At 39.5% G+C, this 26,444-nt stretch overlaps 1 protein-coding gene across 1 annotated transcript in view; it reads right to left on the bottom strand.

The window, feature by feature from the left end:
- The window catches only part of SYT6 (synaptotagmin 6), a 591,815-nt gene that overhangs the window by 481,605 nt on the left and 83,766 nt on the right, over positions 1–26,444 (bottom strand). The window lies entirely within an intron of this gene.

The raw sequence follows: 26,444 nt of genomic DNA, 5'->3' as shown, positions 1-26,444 counted from the left end.
GGAATAGATTGGCCTTTTTTCCAGATTTTTCAAAAGATATACAAGAAAAGAGACGCACATTTTTGATTGTCAAAAAGAGGCTAAGAGAAAGGGACATTAAATATTCTCTTATATTCCCAGCAAAATTGCGGATTATTTTTAATGATAAAACTCTTTTTTTTGACACTTCGGAAGAAGCCGCGGATTGGCTTGATCGAAATAATCTATGATTTAACTGTTCTATGATCTGGCGGGAATAATAATTGTTATAAGGGGGCTTATCCCCCTAAATTTATTTCTCTTCGCTTCCTAATGGGGGTGGCCGAGTGGGGGGAGTGCGGGAGGGATGGTCATAGGAAAGAAATCTACTACAATACGTGGTAGATTACCTGCACGTGGGGGGGGGGGGGGGCTGGGGTTGGGGTTGGGCTGTGGTGCGTCAAAATAGGTGTGTTTTGTTTTTTTTTCTCTCTTCCTTTGTTGTATTTCTTCCTTTCCATCTCCTTTTTTCCCACTTAACCGCTGTTGATAATGTTGACTAGAATTATTGCCTGGAATATACGTGGTTTGGGGGATAGAGGAAAGAGACAAGCGATTTTTGACTTGACTCAGGTCCATTTACCAGCAATAAAATGTCTGCTAGAGACCCACCTCACTGAGGAGACCTCTAGGGTGGTCGACAGGGGATGGGCTGCGCACACTTATCATTCTACCTTCTCTAATTACTCGAGAGGTGTTACTGTCTTGATACATAGACTTATTGATTTTGTCTGCGAGGCATCCTCTGTCGACCAACAGGGGAGATTTATTTTTTTATATTGCAGGTTAAGGGGGAAGATATGTATTTTGGCCTTTGTCTATATTCCACCGCCATTTTCCTTTTCGGTCCTTAATTCTTTGGTATTATTTATGGATAAATGGCCAGAGTGTCCAACACTGATTATTGGCGACTTTAACTGTGTCATTGATCCTGTACGTGATAGGGTCTCTACGAGTGCTAGGAGTGACAGTCCGCTCCAGGGGTCTCCCCTGGCACGGTTCTGCCTGGAGGCTGGTTTCGAAGATGCTTGGGAATATTTAGGGCAGGGGAAGAGGGCTTTTTCATGCTTTAGTAAAGCAGGTAAATCAATGTCCAGAATAGATCTTGCATTGATAAGTAGTAAACATGTGAAATTGCTAAAGCGAATGAAATATGAAACGAGGTCAATATCGGATCATTCTCCGTTATTACTTGAACTCTGCTTATCTCAGGAAGGATATACATCAAAACCTCCTTTTAGACTAAATCCTCATTGGCTATCAGTTATAAAGACACATGAAATAATCCAAAATGAAATTGGCCGATTCTGGGACAATAACTATGGCTCAGCAAAAATTCAAGTGGTATGGGATACGTTTAAGGCGTATATGAGGGGATTGATGGTTAGTAACATCGCGAACCTTAGAAAGGAGTATGGGAAAAAACAGAAAAATCTAGAAGAACGTGTAGCACTGGCGACAGAATCCTTTTACACGAATAAGACGGAGCAGAATAGGGAAAATATGCAAAGAGCCACACAAATATATTCTAATTTTTTACTGGACAAGGCCCAACAGAGCCTTTTCTTTAAAGGGCAAAAATATTTTACCGAGTCAGGGCGACCCGGTAAATTCCTGTCCAGAGTAATTTCAAGTCAACAATCTAAAAAATATATAGATAAGGTTCGACTGATTGATGGTAGGATGGTCACTGTTGATTATTTCCTTGATTTGTATAAAGCCGAATCTAACATCACAGATGATAAGATAGATTTTTATCTTGACAGGATCATCTTTCCAACTATTACTGAGACACAAAAGAAAGCACTTGAACTAGAGGTCTCAATTCAGGAACTTGAGGGAGCTATTAAATTATGCTCAGCTAACTCCACTCCTGGTTCAGATGGGCTCCCATATGAATTCTATAGTAAATATAGGGATTGTATTCTCCCGAGACTGTTGGAGGTCTTTTCTGAATCAATGGAGGATGGGAAGCTGCCAGACTCAATGATGGAGGCTGTAAAAATATTAATTCCAAAAAAAGGCAAGGACCCTTTAGATTTAGAATCTTATAGACCAATCTCACTGCTTAATGCAGATGTAAAGCTTCTTGCGAGGGTCCTGGCTACAAGGCTTTCTAGGGTCATTTCCTCTATTGTCCATCCGGATCAGAGTGGCTTTGTTCAAAACAAGGGCACACATCATAATCTACATCGGCTTTTTTCTAATATTCAGGCCCCTGGGGGGACCGCTCGCTCCATCCTGTCGTTGGATGCCTCCAAGGCCTTTGACAGGGTGGAGTGGCGCTTCCTCTGGAAGGTTCTGGCAAGGATGGGCTTTGGGGAAAAGTTTATACGTACTCTTAAGTTATTGTATAGATCCCCAAGGGCAAAATTGAGTCTTAATGGAATCCTGAGTAGTAATATTGATTTAAAAAGAGGCACGCGGCAGGGCTGTCCATTATCTCCCTTATTATTCGATATTTATATCGAACCCCTTGCGATGGCCATCAGGCAGGATGATCAGGTTAAAGGATTTGGTACGCTAGGAGTACAAGACCGTATCTCCTTATATGCGGATGATGTTCTGTTTTTTATAGACCATACGGAAAACACTCTTCCTAGGATTATTCAAATGGTTAAAGTATTTGGTGAGGTGTCTGGTCTTCTTATAAACTGGGCCAAGACCAGCTTGATGCCAATAGACCCCCTGCCACAGAAAGAGGTTCTTGTGACACAGTTAGACATTGTTGACACTTTTCAATATTTGGGTTTGACTATATCACCTCGGGTTGAAAATTTTGTACAACTTAATTTGATCCCCATAATGGCAAGGACTAGAGCTAAAATAGGGATCTGGCTGAGACTTCCCCTATCCAGAGCTGACCGAGTTTCACTAGTTAAAATGGTGATACTACCACAATTTCTTTATGTCCTCAGGAATACACCTATTTGGATACAAGATAAATATTTTAAACTCATGGAAAGAATAATTAATGATTTAATATGGGGAAGAAAGCGAGTTCGAATAAAGCTGGAATATTTGTATAAATCTGTGGAGTGCGGGGGTTTAAATCTCCCTTACTTTAAAGGGTACTTTATTGCAGCCCAGTTATTGAGGTGCTATGAATCAGAGAATAGTGCATTGCTGGGGAAGTTGGTAACTAGCCATGCCCACAATAATATTTTTACCTTGTTGGAATCTGGTTTATTAAAGAGTTATGAGTGGGGCTACAGAGAGACCATAAGATTACTCCTGAAAGTGTGGGCTACAACTAGGACATGGTTGAAGGTCAAGGGTTCACTTACATTTACGCCTCTTTGGCATAATCTGTACTTACAAAGGCTAGATGATATTGCAGCTGACACATTTTGGCAGAAGAATAAAATTCTGTATATTTCACAGGTAGTTAAAGACAGAGAAATTAAACCGTTTATAGAGATGACACACAGTATAACAAACCTTTCCTGGTTTAGGTATTTTCAATTGCGCTCAGTACTATCCAGTTTGGATGATAAACTGGTGTTGGATATAGATAATTCGTCTTTTTTGAATGATTGGGTAGGGGGTACACTGTCTAGAATAAAAATTTCAAATATATATAAGTTATTACTTAAGGCACGGTTTAGTGATACACAGTCACCAGGACAAAAAGCGTGGGAGGTGGATTGTCCGAATTTACAAATAGAAGGGTGGGAGAATATTTTTGGGAACCTAGTCTCACTATCCCAGAACTTCAACCATGTTTTAATACAATTTTATATTTGCCATAGACTATATATTACTCCTTTATGGATGAATAAATGTGGATTAAGAGACACGTCTAACTGCCCCAAATGCGATACCGTAGGTGCGGATTTTCTTCATATGATATGGACTTGCCCAGAACTCACAAACTTCTGGAATATTATAAATAATTGTATTATGTATAAACTAAAAATACGAATCCCTTTTGAACCACAAGTATTCGTGCTTAATGATCTCTCCAAATTAAATAATCATAAGTATCAAAAGATTCTCCTGAGTAGGATATTGATGTTGGCCAGAGTGCTGGTCAGTCGAACCTGGTTTGCTCGATATACTCCAGATATAATTACATGGATAAATCTAATTGCTAAGGTAAAAAATTATGAGAAAATTACGTATAAACAGAGGGAAGCTGAGGAGAAGTGGATTAAGATATGGGGTGGTTGGAGAACTTGATTAGCTGCGTTTAATTTCCTCAATGATAAAGGTCTTATTTTGACGCACCACAGGTAGGGGGGGAGGGGAGGGTTTCTTTAGGGAATTGGGGTTGGGGAGAAATTGTATTTTTTTCTTCTATTTGTAATGTTTCGATATATTAATTAATAAAGATAATCAATTTAAAAAAAATATTATTTAAATATGCACATTAATCGAATCGCGTATGGGCTTTACGCAACTTTCCTATTGGGTTGGCTTGGCAAAATTGGCAAATATGTAGAATATAACGCTATATTCATAATACGAATATAGTTTTTTTTTGTTTTGTTTTTTCATCTGAACCCATTACATTTACTATCACTAATGGGTTCAGAAGAAAAATAAATAAATAAATATTTGTGTTAATGAATATATATCAATATATTCTAAATATTCGCGAATTATCGAAGTGCCGATACTCACAAGAAAAATTAGCAAATCGAATATTCGCGCTCAACACTATAGACAACCACACAAAGGCTATATGCCAAAAGCCAGGTACAGTATGTGCAAGCCAAAAATCTATCCATGAGACAGATATAGTCAGCATACCTTACAATGGCAGCCTTGTGCACTATGAGACATTCAAAACCAGCTCTCATCTGACCGAGAGCCAGTAAGCCTCAAAGTTGCTTCATATCTGTTGGATGGCTTGGGTGGACCTGCACACCTAGATAATTATCATTAGGATGACAAAAAGTTTTCTGATTGTCCTAACATAATATTCAATAACCTTTCTATACAATTTTGTCACGTAAACTCGTTTGCATAAACATGGTCATATGGGAAAGACATGCAAATGAGCAGAATCTGCATTGTTTTTCAGCACTAAAAAACATTTGCATGGAAAATTCACAGTAAAAATTTGCGATTACAATATTTGCGATCTATACTACTCATGAACAGCGCCATTTATTGGAATCATAGTCTTGTCATAAGACTATGAAACCAATAACATATAAAGCGTCATCAATCCTTACATAAAGACGCACTACCATGAAACTACACAACAATAAATTCACATGAACTCCGAAATGAGACACTGTACACCTCCAGGAATACCTATAATAAAAAGAACACTTTAAACCACATCACCTGTATAGTAGGGGGGAGGGTTAGGGGGGAAGGAAAATGTTTAGGGAAAGGATTATTGCACTGTGGATATGTCTTTTATCTTTGTTTTCACTGCACAGATTTGTAAAAAAAAGGAATATAACCTATAATTTGATCCAATATGTACCTTTGAATGTAAATGTGCAAATGATATCAAAACCTAATAAAATGAGTCATTAACAGCGCCATCTATTGGATTCATAGTCTTGTCATAAGACTATGAAACCAATGGATGGTGCTGTTCACGAGTCATGAACAGCACCATCTATTAGATTCATAGTCTTTTCATAAGACTATGAATCCAATAAATGGCGCTGTTCATGAGTAGTGTTGATCGCAAATATTCTAATCGCAAATTTTTATTGCAAACTTTCCATGCAAATGGTGTTTCAGCTGAAAAACAAGCAGGATCAGCTAATTTGCATATGCCCATAATTATGCAAATGATTATTTTAGGACAATCAGAAAACTTTTTGTCACACTAGTGATAATGGTGTAGGTGCGCAGGTCCACCCAAGCCATCCAACAGTTATGAAGCAACTGTGAGGCTTACTGGCTCTCAGTCAGATGAGAGCTGGTTTTCAATATCTCAAAGTGCACAAGGCTGCCATTGTAAGGTATGCTGACTGTACATACCCAGCTTTTGGCATATGGCCTTTGTGTGGTTGTCTGTTGTATGTCATAGGTAATGGGAGTCCAAGATGTGTCCAGACATCCTTCCCATGCTGTTTTCCAACCATTTCGGAGGTGTTTCCATCAATTTCTAACTTTTTTCTGTGAACCAGATATCCTCTCTTCTTCAGAGCAGGGGGTTCCTGGTTTAATGCTTGGGTCTCCTATTGATTTTTATTGTGTTCAATTGTGCTCGAGCATACACAGTATTTGTCCGAACACTGTGATGTGCCGAGCATAGCAATGCCTGAGCCAAACTGGTGTTCGGCCGAAAATGCTTGCTCAACAGTAGTAATAGAGTTTCTTCTCATTAGGACCTCATTGCAGCATCTGAACATAAGTCCTCTGCAATGCTACATGGCAGCAAGAAGGAGTTATCAAGACTGTTAACTGTGAAAATTGCATCTTTGATCTTCAATACGTAATGCCATCAAGGCATCTAATACAGCTTTGAGAACATGCTCTATCATAAACAGTATAGCAGAATTTTGACCTCAAGATTAAGGTGCTAATGCACCATAATAATTCATACCTGCAGAGCAGTAGGCTATAGAATTGAATATGGATATCAATGTTATTCTGTTTGCCTATAGGACAGAAAAGCCTTTTGTGATGCAAAAAGAAAATCTATTTCAGACTAGAGACTATCTTGTCAGCCATATGGTAACGCGTTTTGTTCTCTACAGTGAACTCGATCTCTAAAAGCAAAAGCCGCCGGAATGATAAGGTAGACACACTTTCCCATTGTCATAGAAACTGCACATTAAAGAGATTTAAAAATATGGGGCAATAAAACTAAACCAGGAAACCTTTAGGGCAGGAAAACAGAATCGATTCTCATCTCATCATAATGTGAAGCCCTGCTTGCATAGTGAACTGTAGAAAACTGCATTCACACTATGTCCTCTACTATATTTTTAAATGGTCACAATATTCACAGTTTTACACAGTTGAATATAAGCAGCTTTGTAGTATATATTATCAGAGAAAAAGGCATTGTTCAAGAGTTACCAGTTGTTTTCTCATCCCCTTTGTCTAAACTGACTGACTTTTTCTACTGAAATTTGTCAGAAATCTATCTTGTGAGACCAAGATGGGCTGCCTGCTCACTCAATGATCAGATTACATAATTCCATAGAATATATAAAGAGTTTAGGGCAAAGGGAGAGGGAGAAACAAGCTGTCAACCACAATGCAGGAATGATTAGTACCTAATGGCAAGTGTTACATCTCATCCTAAGTGTTATATTCACATCTATATTGCTCAGTACTACTCTACAATGTCCTATACAGTGTTTCTGGGTGATTCTGAGTGAATGAGAGAGAACTATGTTGAGAATGGGAACTATGTTTTTTCTATGTGTATTCTATGGGAAATCATAATAAGCCAACAGAGAGACAACAGAGAATTGAAAGAGATGCAGCATGCAAATGAGGAAACTTCTAAAAATGGCAGCTAGAAGTCATATAATGGTCAGGTGTAGTACACTTTCAATCATGTATACACACACGGATGGCTTATTCTTAAAAGTCATCTGAAATGACAGGTATTTAATTTTTGTTACAACTTTTTTTTTGCAGCTTAATAATACTGTAGTTAGTGAAGTTAGTAAAGTATTTTTCTTATCTTATTTATTCAATCATAATGAGCTTTTCATGTTCTAAACTATCTCCTGAATATGCTTATGGTGGATTATGTCCACATTACAAGTTTTTCTATGGGCCACCATGATTAAAGAAGGACTCCTGCAAACATTTTTATTCTATGACCTGCTAGAAAGGCACATGATGTAATCTGTAGTGAAAGTACTCTTCTGACCAGTTTCTATGTTTGTGAGTTATCCCCTCCCTTCTGATCCTCAGCTGTCTCATGTGACCAATAAGCAGACTTTCCACATAACACAGCATTTTATGGGTGGACAGGAGGTCAGTTTCTCTATTCTAATGGGAACCTTGATGTCAGTCTCATATGAATGAATAGAGAGCTAACTGACTTCCTGTCCTGTGTCAGTTGGATAGCAGAGAGTTGGTCACATTACACAGCTAAAAATTAGAAGGGAGGGAATAAATCACAAATACAGTCACTGATGACTCCCAAAAAAAAAAAGAAACACACTTTAGGATCCACACTAATGTAGTAGATAGTACTGGGCGGTGAACAAGAACACCAGCTCTTCAACACACAGTTCTGCCGTATTCCTCCTGTCCTAGCAGGTCAGAGAATAAATTTTTTTGCAAGAGCTCTTCTTTAATTGTTATGTCCGGGGAAGAGGCTACTGTACACGAATAGTTTGAAGGGAGAAAGACCTGAAGCATGTCTATCATGTATTGCAAATAATGTGATATTTGTTTTTCTTCTGTCAGCATTATAATTGAGATGTTACCTTTCATTGTAACCCTTTCCCATGATAATCATGTAATGACTGCTGACCTTGTCCCCAGTAAAATCTAAAAAGTGATCTCTTCAAAAAATAAAATGTCAGTCTTGTTATGGTACAATGATCAATGTCAAAACTGCAAGTTTTTGCTTGTAAAGGCAGCAAAACTATCTATCTGTCTATCTATCTATCTATCTATCTATCTCATATCTATCTATCTATCTATCTATCTATCTATCTATCTCATATCTTTCTATCTATGTCACTCTCAGTAAGATTCTATCTTTTCCTTATACATACAACTGGACAACTATGGTTCTAAATATCAGTTCACAAATCACCCTACTTACGTCACATGCTCAGACAAAAATTAGTCTGACCACACGTAGAATACTGTGCACACTTTTGTGCACCCATATACAGTTGCAATAAAAAGTATGTGAACCCTTTGGAATGATATGGCTTTCTGCACAAATTGGTCATAAAATGTGATCTGATCTTCATCTAAGTCACAATAGACAATCACAGTCTGCTTAAACTAATAACACACAAAGAATTAAATGTTACCATGTTTTTATTGAACACTCCATGTAAACATTCACAGTGCAGGTGGAAAAAGTATGTGAACCCTTGGATTTAATAACTGGTTGAACCTCCTTTTGCAGCAATAACTTCAACCAAACGTTTCCTGCAGTTGCAGATCAGATGTGCAGAACAGTCAGGAGTAATTCTTGACCATTACTTCTACAAAACTGTTTCAGTTCAGCAATATTCTTGGGATGTCTGGTGTGAATCGCTTTCTTGAGGTCATGCCAATAGCATCTCAATCGGGTTGAGGTCAGGACTCTGACTGGGCCACTCCAGAAGGCGTGTTTTCTTCTGTTTAAGCCATTCTGTTGGCGATTTACTTCTATGCTTTGGGTCGTTGTCCTGTTGCAACACCCATCTTCTGTTAAGATTCAGCTGGTGGACAGATGGCCTTAAGTTCTCCTATAAAATGTCTTGATAAACTTGGGAATTCATTTTTCCTTCGATGATAGCAATCCGTCCAGGCCCTGACGCAGCAAAACAGCCCCAAACCATGATGCCTCCACCACCATACTTCACAGTTGGGATGAGGTTTTGATGTTGGTGTGCTGTGCCTCTTTTTCTCCACACATAGTGTTGTGTGTTTCTTCCAAACAACTCAACTTTGGTTTCATCTGTCCACAGAATATTTTGCCAGTACTGCTGTGGAACATCCAGGTGCTCTTGTGCAAACTGTAAACGTGCAGCAATGTTTTTTTTTTTTTTTACAGCAGTGGATTCCTCTGTGGTATCCTCCCATAAAATCCATTCGTTTAGTGTTTTACATATCGTAGATTCCCTAACAGGGATGTTAGCATATGCCAGAGACTTTTGTAAGTCTTTAGCTGACACTCTAGGATTCTTCTTCACCTCTTTGAGCAGTCTGCACTGTGCTCTTACAGTAATCTTTACAGGACGGCCACTCCTAAGGAGAGTAGCAGCAGTGCTGAACTTTCTCTATTTATAAACAATTTGTCTTACCGTGGACTGATGGAGATACTTTTATAACCCTTTCCAGCTTTATGGTCAACAATTCTTAATCGTAGGTTTTCTGAGAGCTCTTTTGTGCGAGGCATCATTCACATTAGGCAATGCTTCTTGTAAAAAGCAAACCCAGAACTGGTGTGTGTTTTTTATAGGGCAGGGCAGCTGTAACCAACACCTACAATTTAATTTCATTGATTGGACTCGAGTTGGCTGACACCTCACTCCAATTAGCTCTTGGAGATGTCATTAGTCTAGAGGTTCACATACTTTTTCCACCTGCACTGTGAATGCTTACATGGTGTGTTCAATAAAAACATAGTAACATTTAATTATTTGTCTGTTATTAGTTTAAGCAGACTGTGATTGTCTATTGTTGTGACTTAGATGAAGATCAGATCACATTTTATGACCAATTTGTGCAGAAATCCATATCTTTCCAAAGGTTTCACATACTTTTTCTTGCAATTGTGTATGACGGACCAAATTGGAGTGGGTGCACCAAGAGTTATTAAATGGGTTTTGCAGTGGAATAATGTTTATGATCTTTCCTCAGTGGGTGAACATTTACAAAATCCTTGACTTATGGCCTGGATTTTAAATCCTCAACATTTTCAGTTATGCTGCCGACTTCCACTATGGATTTCACACTTTGCGATGCATAGATTGCAATCTGCGGGAAAGCCACAGCCAGATCCAGTATTAATTTTCACACAACACATGTGAATGTCTCTGCCACAGATTTTGGCTCAGATGTCTTAGATATAATACCAATTTATTTACAAGATTTATCCTGATATTTGGAGTCTGGAAGAAATTTATCTCCTTCATGTGAGGCAATTGGCATCTGCCTTGTTGGGATTTTGCCTTCCTCTGGATCAACCTGGTAGGATTATTAGTTTCATTTGATGTACCTGTGTCTTTTTTTCAACTTTATTAACTATGAAATTATTCAACTTTTACTACATTACTTTCTATTTTTGTTGTATTATAACTATTGTATTATTTGTTCCCATTCACACTTTTCATAAAGTCTAAACCTGAGCAAGAATTCAGATATTTTGTACTGGAAACCTCTTTATATAACATAATAGTACAAAAGTACCCTCAAAGGGCCGATTCATGTGATAGCATTGACCTGAGATTAACTATTACAAGTTAGCGTGTGTCATTTGGATTTTTTCTAAAGCGGGGATCAGCAACCTCCAGTACTTCAGCTGCTCTGAAACTACATCTCCCAGAATCCATCTTTAACTACTATGGGAGGTAAAAGGATAAATGAGCAAGTGTGTATGCTGGGAATTGTAGTATCACAGTGCCAAAGGTTGTTGACCTAAAGCAGGCATGCTCAACCTGCAGTGCTCCAGCTGTTGTAAAACTACACCTCCCATCATGCCTTGCTGTAGGCTGATAGCTGTAGGCTGTCCAGGCATGCTGGGAGTTGTAGTTTTGCAACAGCTGGAGGGCCGCGGGTTGGGAATCCCTGACCTAAAGTGTAAATGTGAAGTCAGCTATCATGGATTGTGTATTATAGTGTCATTGTATCCAAAGTGAAGAGTCAACCAACCACTAACTCAATACTACACAAAGTAAAAATGAGCAAGGGAAGATAACGAAAGAATGGCGAGCATGTCAAAAGAAATGTTAGCAGATAAAATGCGCTTAGATTTAATTTCCTCTCCAACAGGAAAACTACAGTGAGCTAATGTTAGCATAAAGATTATTTCCCAAAGATCAGAAAATCCAATTATCTGTGGTAGACTCAGATGCCACCACCAGGCATTTGTGAGCTTCTGCCTGTCAAGAGAAGCCAAGGAGATATCCGGAAGAGGTCAAAATATAAATGGTAGATAGGTATCATTTGAAGCAGTGGCCTGCACTGTTTTGACTCAAAAGATTTTACACTTTTAATTTTTATGCCCCATTAAATGTCAAAGCAGCTTTCATTTACAGCATTCAAGTTTTTCCAATTTCCTGAGGAAAAGAAAGATGAGATGTGAGAATAATAATGTGAGATGAGGTCAATCACAATGACCAATGGCCAAAGCTGTTAAATTATTGCAGGAAATAGAAACTCTGAAATTCTGAGGTAACATTTGATTTAAAATGAATAGTGATCTCCAGAACACTTTCTATTTTCCAAGAGCTGAGAAATGTATTCTAGACTATAACATCTTATACTGATGAAGGAGAAACCTGTGGGGGAGATTTATCAAACCTGGTGTAAAGGAAAACTGGCTTAGTTGCCCATAGCAACCAATAATATTCCACCTTACATTTTTCAGTACCCCCTTGGAAAATTAAAGATGGAATCTGATTGTTTGCTACTGTTTGCTACTGGCAACTAAATCAGTTTTCCTTTATACCAGTTTTGATAAATCTCTCATTATGTATTTTTTTTTTGGCCTAGTTGTAGCTGGCTGCCAGTTACCATACAGTAGGTCATATTCATACATGCTGTATTTTAGGCATTTTGACCTTCATTTGTGTGTTTTTATGCAGTTTTGTAAAGTTCCATTTTAAACAACCCGATGCAGGGTAATAAGTAGCTAGGCTCAATGATACATATATAGTATGCATAGTAATACGTTGAATATAACTCACTTAAAGAGTCTTCACATCTTCAGATGGATATTATATAGGAGATGAATAAATTGTTACTAATGTTATTTGGCCCCCATATACTTTCCATTATATCGGCAGCACATGAGGGAATGTGTTGCCAATCAGCAAGCCTCTTTATTCTTACATAAATCGGCTTAAAGATCCCATCATTTGCTTGTTTGCCGACTGATTGCTGCCCTGTTTACAAGTTCTTATAAACATTTGTTCAGTAGATCATCAGTCCATGTCAAATGGCCATCTGCCAGTTAATTGACTTGGTTGTTTATGAAAGTGTGGCTGAAGTGAACCGAGAGATCCATACATGACAGGTGCAACATGGTCCAATTCTGGAGATAGTAGCAAGTCTCACAGGTGGTATCTGCACCTATAGGACATTTATGGCATATCCTGTGGATATTCCATTGATGTCACTGATGGGAATAGCTATTTAGCCTATCATTTTACACGTTAGAAGTTTATATGGGTTCCGAGTTCTCAGATTTCGACGGCCGTGTTGCTTCAGTTGGCATCTCTCGACTGAAGAAGGTCTGTACGCTGTTTATGCAAGTGTGTGTGTATGCGTGGGTAATATTTATACACATGCTGAATATTCAAATTATTAACATTGCATTAATGTCACTTTTTTAGGAATTTTAAGAGCATTGGGTGAGTCCACCTGCCACAACAAGACAACCTAAACATTGTGGGGACATTTATCAAACCGGATAAGTCTGGTTTTGTCATGGTCTCTAACATGACAGGTGTCAGAAGATCTAAAAGACTGGCTGCATGTGATGTGATATGACAGCTTTTTTTGGTTTCACTGGTTTCAGTGTGGTTGCTGGTAATGACCACACCTCTTATCTCAGGTGTAGCTTAGTGGTCATTCCAACTCCCCTATTTAGTCTGGCTTCACCCATCATGCTATGTGGTTGATAGCTTTAGTTAGGTATTGGAAGTGCTGGTGTATGGTCCTCTTCTGAGTTCCTGCTCGGATAGGAGTCAGGGCTAGGATAAGGGGTTTCCATAGGTGGTGTCTGTTTCCCTTTCCCTAGCTTTGAGGCCTTTTCCCTTCCCTCCTGTTGTCGGTGTGGTGTTCCCTCCCACATCACTACGTGACAGGTTTTTGGTGTACAAAATGCTGCACGATATTAGTGATGAGCGAAGTTATAAAAAAAATTGATTTGGCTGCTTCGCTGAATTTCAAAAAGAAATTAGATTTATGTCAAATTACTTCTATTGTATGTAGTGGGCACAATGACTGGGAACAGTGATCGTGCAGCTCCCCTCATAGGACCGGTTCTATGATGCGTTCTTCACTGATCATGGCCTCTGATTTTACAATTGAGGCCTTTCAGGGGTTAATCAGGGTAAAAAACAAAAGAAAAAAACATACTCACCTTATCCATTTGCTCGCAGAGAGGCCGTTGCGGCCATCTTGATTCAGGAGACAACGCAAAACCTCATGTGGTGGCATGATGATGTAATCATGTCATCACCCCGCCAGCACGACGACGTCATACGTCACTGTGCACAATATTTTCTGCAGTTTCTTTAATCAAGTTGGCTGCGACAGCCTCTCCATGAGCAAATTAATGAGATTTAAAAAATAATTTAACTGCCGTTTCAGGAAAAAATTTAAAATTACCACGAAGCTCGAGGTAATTCGGCTTTGTGTCAAATAATTTTTTTTCTGAAATCCTCATCGAAGTCAATTAATTTGACTTTGATTCGCTCATCTCTGCACGACATACTGTGACATTTAGGCGTTTGTCCACTTTACAAAGGGGTCTATGTTTAAGGCTGAAAAGTGAGATTAGAGTTGGAAATGTTGCAAAAAAGTCACATCCCATGCCAGGCAGCCGAATGATGTCTATTTTCCATAAACGGATGCCTCAGACTGATGCCATACAGTGGCATCTGTTCACCATAGAGTTCCTTTGTAAAAAAATAAAGTATACTTTTTTTTACCATTGTAGTGCAGGATACAAGAATGTGGTGTGCTACGTTATTGTATCTCTTTTTGTAACTTATATGTCAAACGGATAATTAAACCTGATGTGAACACACCTTAAGTCATACAACACAGTTGCATCAATACATAAAAACTATGCACCACTTCATAAATTTGGTGCAACCACACAATGCATAAGTACAGGAAAATGATCTCAAATGATAAATGCCTCCCTGTATCTGTATAAACCTAAGTATTTTGTATAGGTCTAAAAATATACTGAATATACTTGTAGGTGAGATCTAGGTTTACTCTGCTCCAGTTTAAAATAGCATTGGACAGATGATGAGAGGATTGCACATTCATTATGAATTTGTTTCAATTGATGACTACCTTAGCATGTTGTACTTAATGGGGTATGGACTTACTCCATCATTATCTAAGAAAACGGGGGACAAAACAGATCTAGAAGTAACCCATAATATGTTAACCCCTTAGTGACCACTAATATGCTTTTTTTTATCGACGTAAACAAAGGGGGTTTTAGCTAAAGAACTGGCTTTAATCAATCATTACATGTATCCAAAACGGTGCGTTAAAAGCTATAACTTGATGAAAAATCTAAAAAATGATAGCTCTTGGAATGCGATAAAAAAAAAAATGTGCATGGTCACTAGGGGGTAAATAGAAAAGCTCAATGTTCATAAAGTTTGTAAGTTATATGTTTTAATTGGTGCAGAATAAATTTGGTTTCTGGTTTAATTATACAGACTGTACATCCATAGTATATTTTATAATATAGCTATACAGCTCACATTAAATGCAATAATATATGTGTATACAGTAAGATTCTAATCTCCCCCTAGTGGCGGCTGCAGGCATCCAGAATATACCTTGTAACTATGACTCAAGAGAAACAAAGAATTAGTAACTGTTGTCTAAAAGCAGATATATTGTGAAAAGAATCAGATGGAATTTTGGACCTCACTCAAAATAGTGTTAAACAGTGAACATTTACATTAGACACTGATGTAAAGCTACAAGAAGCTCATTTCAGATACTATCTGTAAAAAGTTAGAGCAAAACAATAATTTAAACTTCAAACTTTTACAATATACTATAATTAGTCACTGTTTAATGAATTGCATTAATAGTTAACTGCAAGGTAAAAAATACACATGCCCAGAATACTCAGTTTACTATTCAGAAGGTTAGTATATTTGAAGGGCAACAGGAACGTAGACCAGCAGAAAAGTGCAGTTAAAACTTGTCTTCTTTTTACTAAACCATAGAAAAAAGACACATAAATTGTAACAGCAAACCCTTACTGTACGCGTTTCAGGCTTACTCATAGTTATGCTGGTTCTCGTTCGTGTGGCTCTTCCTAGATACTTTGCCACAATGAGACTACAGTGTAGTCGATTTTTACATGAGAAAGAGCAGGTGAGTTGGATTTCTGGATTATTAATATAGTGAGTAGTGATGGCCTTGCGGTTCCCTCGGCGGTCGGTTCGCGGTGAACATTGCTCGTTCGCGATTCGCAGAACATATGGCGATATTAACGCCCTCCATATTCTTTTACATTGTGAAGAACTTTTACCCATGACACATCCATCAGGTGGTACAGGACAGCCAATTGAGACGTTTCAGCACATGGACATACCCCCTACCTTATAAATAGACCCGATCTGGGTGCCATTTTACCAGTGTAGGGAGAGGTTGCTGTGTGGAGCAGGGACAGACTGTCAGGGACACCAAACGCTAGCTAATAGGGCCACAAAAGTCCTTTTAAGGACAGGTATAGATGTGCTATTGATAGGTATGACATACAGAGGGGTGTAATACACTTATAATATACTTTTTAACATAGAAAGCTTATTATAGTGGATTTGCATTGTGCAGCAGTTGTGTGCAGTTCTGCTGCGATACTGCAGCTAGATAGAGGGACAAATGCTATTGGAACAAATAATTATAACTGGTGTAATATACCAGTCGCCCCCCCAAAGAAATCTGATTGAAACAGAGTGTTATACACCAATAATATACTTTCTTTATAGTGTATTTGGGTAGTGCAGCATTTGTTTGCAGTTTTGCTGCGTTCCCTCTGCTACACACAGTGACAAATGGCATTGGAAAAAATAATTATAACTGGTGTGCGCATGTGCGTACACGAAAATTATATTGGTGATATTTCGCATTGAATAAAAAAAAAAGAATGGAGATCGCAAATTCGAATAATACATCTGGTATGTCAGTGTCCATGTTGTGGGACTATTTGTGTACTTCTAGTAATTATTTCTTGGCTGCAAATATGAGCCGAAGGTTTTTCAGGTTCGCCTGCATTAAAATGAATGGGACCCGCCGTGAACTCACCGCTTGATCGTGTTGGCGCGATCGCAAACCGTTCCGGCAGATGTTCGTCCATCACTAATAGTGAGTACTGTATGTAGTATATAGTATTACAAAAAACAACAGCAGCACATTCTCTTTAAAAGTGAAATTGGGTGCAATCCCTCCTGGATTCCAGGCACGAGTCCACAGGCAATGTCCAAAGAACAAATAATGAGGCAGCACTCCAAAGAAGATGAGGGTGATGGACCCGATTATTACCCCAGTCGCAACGTTTCAGCCCATCTCAATGGGGCCTTGTCAAGTCAACAAATGGTTTCTCACAAAGGTTTAAATACCCATGCAGTGATTAGAATACAAATTTGTATAGTTAATGATCAATAATACATAATTAAGTGTGCAAAATGATAAAACATGATATCCATAATTCAAAAGTGCATCAGTGATTGATAATCCATCAAATATTTCATGTGTTAATTCATCACTAACATGTAAAATAAAAGATATAATATAAAGTGCCAGTGTATAAATCAATAACTTCACCTGTGTAAAGTGCCAGTGTGCAATTAAAAATGATCAGCAAAAAAAATGATCAGTAATTGTATTTTGCTACTCTACATACAGGTACATAAGGAATGCATTTCTGTCAAAAGCATTCTAGACTAAAATAGCTTTGCAGACAAGTCAGATTTACTATGATGATATAATATTTTAGGATGATGTTTTGCTCAGTGGATTGTACAGTCCTTACAACTGCTTGACGGTGCCATTTCTGAATAAAATATGAAATAGCTGTGTAATAAAAGAACACATTTACTGGATAAGTGGAAAATGAAAGATTAAAGCTTTCAAGATCATTTCACTTTCTGCCAGGCATGTTATGCATCATTAGCAAGGGAGCTCGCTAGTATAGTGTCTGTTTTGTGTTTAACAGGTCATAAGAGATAGGTTTTCAAAAAAACGTAAGTGCCGGAAGCTACCGAGATACGACTGGAGCATCTGTCAATAGCACAGCTATCATTACCAATTAATTCCCTAATTTTTCACCAAATATTTAACTATTATTATCAGTGAATTTAAAGTTAAACCACCAGCCAGTTTGCTAACAATATTTCTTTTTCTGACAGAGTCCTCTCCTGCATAACGTAAATCGGACGGATCCGTTATGCAGGCTATAGACTTCTGACGGAATTAATAAGGGAATGCCTCTAAAGGCAATCTGTTATGCATTACATCATGGAATTGCATTATGGTCCGGGGTAACGGAATCCATAACTCAATTCAGTAAATACCACAACACGAACCCGCACACGAACCTCAAAATATGAAATTTGCTCATCCCTATTTATAGTATAACACCGCAGAGTATATGGTATATAGTATAACACCCCAGCCCCTCATAGTATATAGTATACAACACCCCACAGTATGCTGTATATAGTATAACACCCCACACTCTACATAACCTCACAGTATGCATTATACAGTGTAACACCCCACAGTATGCAGGATATATTATAGCACACTCTATCACCTGTATTTGATGTAATCTCCACAGAAAACTATGACATATTTCTTCTGCAGCTACAATCCTCCTGGAGTAAAAGGACCTGTGAGTACATAATCGCCATGTCATCACAGGTCCTTTCTTCTACCAGCATTACACTCTTCTTCCTTGTAATGGGCAGTTGGAACTACGATAGGCCCCACAGTAACGCTAGGCCCTGGGCGGCCAAACCAAATGCCTCTATTATAATCCGCCATTGGGTCTATGGTAATCTAAAGTCATTCCATGACCAGTAATGTGGTGGTAACTGGGACGCTAAACTGTATGTGCATTATAGCCATCTGAAAACGACATAAGAACCACTTTCATACAGGGCAGATTTGGTCAAAATTGGCCTCCTGTTTAGCTCCAAACCCTAAAACTAAGAGTACTTACATCTTTCCATTATATGTTTCCTATATTTAGGTTCCACCCGTGATTATGACAGAAGCAACAGATGCAAAATTCTGAAATTACCTTTGGAACTATGAAATCCTATGTATTGGACAGGAGTTTCTTCAGGACAGTCGATCAGAGCATACGCTTCAGTAATACAATACAGTACCTGCACATTGGGTTCACTTGCCATAATTGGGGTGTGCTAAAGTGCCAATTCACAGGCACTCTACCAGCCAGTCATATGTGCCCCAGATCACCACTGTTGAATGTGGTTGCACGTTATGATTGGACAGAGAAACCATCATTATTGTGTATTTAAAATTTTATAATCTGAAGCTACGATAACTTGAGGGACCACTGTATGTATAATACTAATTGATTTTAGATATTTTTAAGTCCTCGGCTGCCATAGCGTGGGTACTCTATGGGATTCAATGTAAACCAAAGAACACAAGACTCAGGAACATTAAAATATCAGCCGTCAGCTCTTGCAAATACTCTTACTTCCCATAAACAAGTTTGTAGCGTTTTTTCTTAGAGCTCTGCGGGTGTGAAGTTCCTCTGTTATTCTTCATAGAAATATTACATAAATTGACAACTGTGTGCTACAATTCCCCTTGTCAGAGTGTGTCCACAGTCTGAGCATTGATTGGACAGTATCAGAGTGTTTAGGGAGTCGGGACTTACTTTGTGGTAACACTCAGTTATCAGATTCTTCATAAATGTCTAAAAGGAATAACAGAAGAACTTAGAGATATGAAAATAGATGCTCCAGAATTGTTATTATGGTGAATACAATTATTAGTAAAAATGTGTGAGAACTTAGAAGAGGTTAACATGTAACTGCCATTTTATTTTTATTATGTAATGCATAGGGGCAGCAATGCTGACCATTTTTATAATATACTTCAATTATTGAAATCCTACATTTATGTTAAAAAACATAGCTCTAAAGTGGCCCATTTTGAGCCATTGAGAATTCTTATGTTTTACAAAGCGGAGATATATTGAATTGCTGTCAAAAGACCATAAAATATTTGCCCCATGGTCATTACTGTCTGGTGGACGTCTGGTTCTGAGTATTATCAGCTTCCATAAAGTATTCTTTGAATAATATTTTACACAATTTGTCACAGCCACATGATGATGATACTATAATTCTATAAAATGGATATCTAGTACCTCTGCCTTTGGGCATTCATAAGAATGGTATAGAACGGTGTGTTTCTGTAGGTTGTAATACCCATCTTCTATCCAGAGTATTAAATAAATGATGGCTGAATACAGCAGACTGTTCATGCTGATAATTGCCAGGAATATTTCCTCTCCCGCTTGGTATAATATTTAATAGTTGGAACTGTTTAGAGATCTGTCTGACTTGTCAGCATGGAATATTCATATAGCCTAGTAACCTTTTCTTCTGGCTTAAAAAATTTAATATCAGAGTTCAGAAAGCACTAAACAGAATAATAAGACAAACTCCCAGCATTCTGCAATTTGCTACAAAAAAATTCTTCATAGTATACGGATTACAGATAAAAGGCCCTGGTGCTAAATATACCCTCATCAACATTGAAATTGCAACACCAAGAAAGAAAAGTCATGGAATTATGGAACTGACAGGATCGATAGACATGTAAATGATATGCAAATGATAAAAAATGGAAACAAACTATTGAAAACATTGTGATTTATGAAATATCGAATATGAGCATCATGAGCAGAAATACACACATTTTAAACCCCTTGGCTTGCTATCGAGGTTATTAATGCTTGTCTGAGGACCATTCTGCCACGCAAAATGCACTTGGGCAAGCAAGTCAATCATCAAGATCTGCTGCGGGCAGCTCCCTTTGCAGTTGCTGACCAATGACATCCCAGAGGCTCTCTATTGGAGACAGGATCAGAGATGCTATAGGACATGGTGGCACATTTAGGCCATGTGGAATTCTCACAGTAGCATGAGCAACATACGACCTGGTGTTGTCCTGTGAAAAATGGCTTCTGGGACACTTTGGAGAAATGACTGCACCACTGGTTCCACACAGTGGCGTACATAGAGAAGTAAGGGCCCCATAGCAAGGATCAAACCAAGCCCCCCACATAGGACAGAAGGGTTTCCGCCTAAACCTTTTTCAAAGACTCTTGGGCCATTTTTCCACTGCCTCATTTGCTAAAAGTTGTTCCTTTAGCGGGTAGAACCCTGACCGAGTTCTCACCTTTAGCAGAAGAGGGGATGATCCCAACTAAGACTTGGCCCCATCTTGCCCTGGGCCCCATAGCAGATGCATGGTCTGCCGCTATGGTAGTTACGCCCTAGTTCCAGTGTGACGTTCCCTTGTGAATGCCTCCACATGCAGTTGACCACTTTGGAGAAAAGACTGTATCACTGGTTACACACCCAAATCAATATAACGCCAAGCAGTTAGCGTACCTGAAATGAAGAATGAAGGGGGGGGGGGAGGGGGGGGTATAGCTACCATACATCATCCCACACAACTTGATCCCATTTTTGAGGTTTCATGTGGCAAAATAAAAAAAAGCCTCTATTTGGATAATATCTTTATCACAAAGATGTGCATGTGTGTATGTGTACATGTACACAATATATAAGTATACAAAGAAGAAATAGTATCTCAAAGCAAATCTCAACATGGGTCCCCATTGGCATACCAGGGTTTATTAGCCAGGACCATTATGGTGTTTGTTTTCTCCTCCATGCTCTTTCCAAGGACCAGCTCCTCACTGCTTTTTTTTTTGCTAACAATGCACTTTCATGGTATATAACTGGATATACATACTAAATGGATAGGTGTGTGTTATCAGACCCCTGTGATCAGATATTGACTGCCTATCCTGAGGATAAACTATCAATATAAAAATACTGGAAACCCCTTTAAAGGATTGTCACCTAAGACACTGGTGGCATATCACTGTAATATGCCACAATGTCAGGTAGGTGTGGGTCTGTCTCTAGCTTGCGGGCCCCAAAGTGAACAAGTTTTCTTTCCATTCACTTGTATGGAAGTTCCAAAAATTGCTGAACAAGTGCACCTGGCTTTTTTTGGAAGTCCCATAGAAATTAATAAAGAGTGCACCATGCAAGTTCAGCCACCACTCCATTCACCATGTGACTGCTGAAAATTGCCGAGCGAGAGCTTGGTTATTTTTGGAACTCCAATAAAAATGAATGGAGAGCGACCACACATGTGCTGCGGATCTTTGTTCACTTTGGAGTTCCCATTCTGAAGATATAAGCAGGTCCCAGTGGTGGGACCCGCACCTATCTGAAATTAGAGGCATATTTTAGCGATATGCTGCCAATGTCTGAGGTGAGACAACACTTTTAAGAGTGATGAAATAGCTAACTAAAGCCAATGTAAACCAAACAGGAGTGAGGGTGCTATCTGTGATATTAGGGATTACATTCATATTTTGGCTTTATTTAGCTGGTATTTGATCAACAAGGGATCTGGATCTTTATTCCTCATTTCTAAGAACAGTTCAAGGTTTATGGATTTGCTGTTTTGAAAAAGTCGTGGTCCCAGCTTCCAGCACACTACTGATACTACATGTATAATATTTCATATTGGAAATTATAAAAAAATGTTCTTCTGTAGATATAAAATAAAATTGTATAATCTACATCCTTATTGGGATATATTTTTCTTAAAAACAATTAAGTCTTTTTATTGAGAATGCTAAAGCTAATAATAGTAAATAAGTACAGCAGTAAGAACTTCACTGCAAGCAGTGACTCATAGAAGACCATGTAAAGAGAGTGATGGACAGATACCACGCAATATATAAGTACAGTCTAATAACAGGTAAGGTATAATATATGCTTGTGAAGTGGTATTACAGCTAAAAATATAGAATTGATAACAGAGTGTATTTATAACAGCATCTTAGAATCATTGCCCAGTAGAAACTACAGTGTAAACTGGTAATATGTAGTATACTGCATATATATATATATATATATATATATATATATATATATACACCTAAAGAATTATTAGGAACACCATACTAATACGGTGTTAGACCCCCTTTTGCCTTTAGAACTGCCTTAATTCTATGTGGCATTGATTCAACAAGGTGCTGATAGCATTCTTTAGAAATGTTGGCCCATATTGATAGGATAGCATCTTGCAGTTGATGGAGATTTGAGGGATGCACATCCAGGGCACGAAGCTCCCGTTCCACCACATCCCAAAGATGCTCTATTGAGATGAGATCTGGTGACTGTGGGGGCCATTTTAGTACAGTGAACTCATTGTCATGTTCAAGAAACCAATTTGAAATGATTCGAGCTTTGTGACATGGTGCATTATCCTGCTGGAAGTAGCCATCAGAGGATGGGTACATGGTGGTCATGAAGGGATGGACATGGTCAGAAACAATGCTCAGGTAGCCCGTGGCATTTAAATGATGGCCAATTGGCACTAAGGGGCCTAAAGTGTGCCCAGAAAACATTCCCCACACCATTACACCACCACCACCAGCCTGCACAGTGGTAACAAGGCATGATGGATACATGTTCTCATTCTGTTTACGCCAAATTCGGACTCTACCATTTGAATGTCTCAACAGAAATCGAGACTCATCAGACCAGGCAACATTTTTCCAGTCTTCAACAGTCCAATTTTGGTGAGCGCGTGCAAATTGTAGCCTCTTTTTCCTATTTGTAGTGGAGATAAGTGGTACCCGGTGGGGTCTTCTGCTGTTGTAGCCCACCTTTCTTTCCCAATCTGACATTCAGTTTGGAGTTCAGGAGATTGTCTTGACCAGGACCACAACCCTACATGCATTGAAGCAACTGCCATGTGATTGGTTGACTAGATAATCGCATTAATGAGAAATAGAACAGGTGTTCCTAATAATTATTTAGGTGAGTGTATATATATATATATATATATATATATATATAGATCATATTGCAGTTTTGGCCATGATTACACAAAATCACAGAAAAAAGCCCAAGTGACAGTAGCATTTGAATATGCCCTAAGGGAAGTACTTCCTGTCTGTCTATGTATGGACCCTGTACATTGCCAAATAAAGTCTCTGGTATTCTATATTATTTTTGACATGTGCCAGGGGTCCAAGGCAGACCTCCGGGACGTCATACGAGCAGGTCACAGGCAAACAGAACAGACATGACAGAAAAGCAGGTACACAGAAGTGGTAACAAAACCACAGAACCAAGTGCACCAGAGGACCTCAGCAAAACCCGGAGGGTGGAGACAGTGAGCCACGTACTTCACAGAGTCCCGGATGGTGGGGATGACTGGGCTGAGGGCTTACTGGTCGCACCTCCAGGAAGGTCCCGGAATGCTTGGCCCCTACTTGCCAGGAACAGGTTGGTGAAACTTGCCGTGGAACAAACAAACAGAACCAGAGGTACACACAGAGTAGCAATACCCTTCCGGGGAAGCCAGGAACGTCCTTCAGGAGGTGACATGAAGCAAGCATACAGGGCAGGAACAGATAACGGACTCAGTTACGCACTGCTAGGCGCTCAGATGCAGATATACTCTGCTAGGCAGAAACAGAGAATATATGTAGTGTCCCACTAGGTAAAGGTGGGCACTACACAAGGGTCAATTGGGCCACGTTGTCCTCCTACTCCTGAGGGACAGTGGCAGTATATTTAACCGTCCATTTGAATGTATTTTCTATATGCTTTTATATGTATTGTTCCCCTGTGATATGTATAGCAGGCCTATTGGGGTGTGGTGTAGCATCCTAGACACTAGAGGGAGATAGAGAGCCCCTAGTATAAATGTTCAGGCCCAGACAGGGAGGAGTTAGTCTGTAGTCAGGAGTCTGTGGAGACAGAAGTGAGAAGGCACCAGCCAGAGACAAGCTGAGGGCCTCCTCCTGACATGCAGTTAGACAGTCCAGTCTTCTAGTTGCCACCAGGAGGCTAGCAAAGAAGTACAGCCTGCCTGAAGTTCCCTGAGCCTCTGTTAGCTCAGAAGATTAACCCCAAGGGAAGAGTTTGCCTTCTGGGAGAAACCTACAGTTCCCACAAGCAGAGCAGAGCCAGAGTTCCAGCTAAAACAAGTAAGCTGAAGGGCAGAGGAATCATTAAGCTAAAGCAAGGGATATATACCTGAGGAAGATTATTTGCCAAGGATAAAAGCCAGCATTAGGGCACATGGGCCTTGGAATATAGCCAGCCAGAACAACTGAGGAATAGTGCAGCCTGGTCTGGAGCATTGATTTTACCCTCTGAGTATCTTGCAAGGAACTTTACCTGCCAGTTATAAGAAGCCTGCTAATCATTATTGCTGCAATGTGGAACTGGAACTGTATTGACAACAAACTGTATAAAGTTGAACTGTTTCCCAGTAAAGAAAAGTTTGGTTTACCATACAACCGTGTTCCTCCATTACTGCAACTATGAATCGGTGTGCCACCATTACAGGCACTGGCATCACGATTTTTAAAGGGACCCTGCCTAAGGCACATAAAACACCTGCAACTTCCAGGGCACCTCATCCACCATCAGGCCTGGTCCCTATATACAGAGTGTGCCCCAGACGACCTCTGCGCCAGCCTCTCCTTCACTGCTGTACGCCTGCCCAGGGTTTTCCTACAGAACTGTGAGTAACCCTCGCTTGCCCATAAACCGTGACCTCACAATCGCAATACCCTGCGGGTCTGGCGTGCTGCACATATAACATAATACAGAGCAGGAACAGATCAGAACAGGACATATCAAAAACACCAGAACAGCGCAGGTACAGACGAACAGAGACTAACAATGCAAAACCAGGCAACACCACGCAGAAGAGTAGATAATAAAATCCCCAGAAACAGAAGTGAGGTGAAACACCTAGCAGGACAGACAGGACTCAGAACAGACTGACAAAGACTGACCCCCAGAACCACAGCTCACAGGACTATATAGATGGGTAACAAGGCACCTGGGAAGACACGGCCAGGCACAGCAGACAGGGGAATTAACCCCATCAGCACCAGAGCTCTGACAGCCAAGACACACAGGAACAGAACCGGACGTTGCCCTAGGCAAACAGGATACACGGCTAAAGAACTGGCCATTTCCCTTGGCAACCATGATACACGGATACAGAACTGGGCATTGCCCTTAGCAGCCAGGATACACAGATACAAAACTGGGCATTGCTCTTAGCAACCAGGATACACAGATACAGAACTACAGACACAGTCAAAGGGGTACACACGTACACGGGCAGGTTCACACTAATACCACAGCCAGCCTAAAGCAACCAGCCTGCACGGAATAACCCACAGCCGGTACGCAAAAGGCATGCAGCCAGCTTGCACAGCAAAACACGTCACAGTGAACCACAATGTTCAGCCATACCGTATCTTCGTTAGGAGAGGTCTTGTCTACATTACAGTTACAGATGTAATTTTCCTCACACATACTTATGCCTTATAATATTATAGACACAAATAACTATGGTATGGGCCATATAGAGTGAAACCTTTTTGAGATAACCACCCAAAATTATATTGAAAAGTGGTCTTCTAGAAGGATGGGATCAGTGCTGTGTTAGCGAGCCTCTTCCAGTACAACGTTGACAGTGCTATGTAGCTCTGGCACTGACTACCGGTGCTGAAGCTACGGCAGAAAGCTGATTGATGGGGTGTAGCGTGT

Source organism: Bufo gargarizans, chromosome 3 (assembly GCF_014858855.1).
Source record: "Bufo gargarizans isolate SCDJY-AF-19 chromosome 3, ASM1485885v1, whole genome shotgun sequence".
Classification (NCBI taxonomy): Eukaryota; Metazoa; Chordata; class Amphibia; order Anura; family Bufonidae; genus Bufo; species Bufo gargarizans.
The sequence above is the reverse complement of the archived record's forward strand: the minus strand, read 5'-3'. Positions and strand labels throughout refer to the sequence as shown.